At 38.7% G+C, this 2,173-nt stretch overlaps 1 pseudogene; it reads left to right on the top strand.

Annotated features, from left to right (window-relative positions):
* The first annotated feature begins 1,001 nt into the window (after positions 1–1,001).
* Positions 1,002–1,941, top strand: LOC119536849 (annotated as a pseudogene).
* The last annotated feature ends 232 nt before the right edge of the window (positions 1,942–2,173 follow it).

Below are 2,173 nucleotides of genomic sequence, written 5' to 3'. Positions count from 1 at the left end.
AACAAAACAACTTCTGGGAATTGGTACAGTTCAGACATGGCTTTGTTGGAGGGTATGGGAGTTGAGTCTGAGGATTTTTATTATGTGTCTGTTTGTAAACAGAGTCTACAAGAGCTCTAGTAGACCATGGCAGAGGTAGCACACTTCATTTCTTGCTTCTCTGATCCCACACTATTAGCATCTGTGTTATTAGGTCTAAAATATTCTTCAGTGTTTCCTCTGTGTAACAGCAACTTTGTAAGAGAAGCACTTAGCCCTAGTATATTCCTGTCTGCCTCTTCAGCCCACTGCTCATGGAGACATTTCTACCCTTTTCTCCAGCTGGCTTGACTATTCCTGTTCCATGGATCCTGAATCCCAGACTATGTCCATCCCTGTAACAATAAGATGCATGGTTGTTTACTGAGGCTGGATAGGACCTGAAGGGTTAATGGGGAAAAGGAGAAATGTTGTACCCAGGAACCTGCCATAGCTCTGCTTGCTTCAGAATTTTGGACTATCTGGCAGGAAAAATATTGCAAATAACTCATTACCTACACTTCTAACTTGACTAAATATCTCTATCATAGGGTCAAACTATGAAATTGGAAAAATAAATTCTTGTCACAAGATGTGGATTATCTGAACCAATTAGTTGTAAGAACTATGATTTTGAAATCTTGTGATATCAATTTATTAATCTATGAAACAGATTTAGTAAAAATTATGACTACTACATAAGTGGATGTGGAAATAACATTTAATTTGGATAAGTTTTGTTGCAAAATCTGTGCAGTGCTAGACAAATATAAGATATATAATTAACATTACAATTTCATAGATTTGCATTGTCTGATATATTTCCAGTTGAGTCAGTTCACTTCAAGCAGTTCTAGCATTCTTTCTTTTTTTAATCACTGAAAATGAGAATGGACAAGTGATTAAACTATTAAGACAGGAAGATATTGTTAACCCTCCACTTTCATTTTCTTCTTTCAGTGCCAGAGATTTCATAGATCTGAATGAGGGCTACTGAGAACTGCACTTTGTTTGCTCACTTCATATTCTTAGGAATCTCTGGCAGACAGGATGTGCAGCAGATGCTTTTTGTGCTCTTTCTCCTCGTTTATGGCACAACCTTGATTGCCAATCTAGGGATGATTCTACTGATTAAGCTGGACCCCAGGCTTCACACACCCATGTACTATTTCCTGAGCAGTCTGTCTTTCTGTGATGTCTGCTACTCCTCCACTGTCTCTCCCAGGATGCTGGCTGATTTCTTATCTGAACAAAAGAAGATTCCGTATAATTTGTGTGCCATCCAGATGTATTTTGGGGGGCACTTGCAGATGTGGAATGTCTCCTGTTGGCTGTCATAGCCTATGACCATTATGTAGCCATTGTAATCCACTTCTTTATTTAACTGCCATGTCCAAGAGGGTCTGTACTAAGCTACTGGCTGGTGCCTATATTGTAGGCTTGGTGGATTCAGCAATCCACACTTGCTGCACATTTCAATTGTCATTCTGCAATTTCAATGTCATCAATCACTTTTTCTGTGATGTCCCACCTTTACTAGTTCTCTCCTGCTCAGATATATCAGTCAATGAGATAGTAATGTTCACTTTCATTGGCTGTGTTGTGGGGTGCAGTATTGTCACTGTCCTCGTCTCCTACAGCTATATAATAACTACCATCCTTAAAATGAATTCAGCTGAGGGGAGACACAAAGCATTCTCCACATGTGCCTCCCACTTAACCACTGTGGCTCTATTCCATGGTACGCTCTTGTTCATGTATTTCCGGCCAAGCTCGAGTTACTCAATGGACACTGACAAATTGGCCTCTGTTTTCTACACAGTTTTGATCCCTATGTTAAACCCACTCATCTATAGCCTGAGGAATAAGGATGTGAAAGGTGCCCTGAAAAAAGCAATCAGTGCTAAATTTAGTTCTGTGTAAAATCATGTTTTTCACCCAAAAATGTTTATTTAAAGAATATGAGAGAAAAAGTTCAATAGTTTTGGCATAAGTTCCTACAGCCTTACCAATACATCATTCTAAGTATTTTACTATGGTTATTGTGTCTAAATTGAGGATAGGGAACAGTTATTACTGGTCTTAGACATCTCTCTAAACTAAGGAAAATAGGAATATTCTCACCTTGCTATTTTGTTGAGAGGTTCCTTTTATA

Source organism: Choloepus didactylus, chromosome 6 (genome assembly GCF_015220235.1).
Source record: "Choloepus didactylus isolate mChoDid1 chromosome 6, mChoDid1.pri, whole genome shotgun sequence".
NCBI lineage: Eukaryota > Metazoa > Chordata > Mammalia > Pilosa > Megalonychidae > Choloepus > Choloepus didactylus.
Note: the sequence above shows the minus strand (reverse complement) of the source record. Positions and strands in the feature narration are given on the sequence as shown.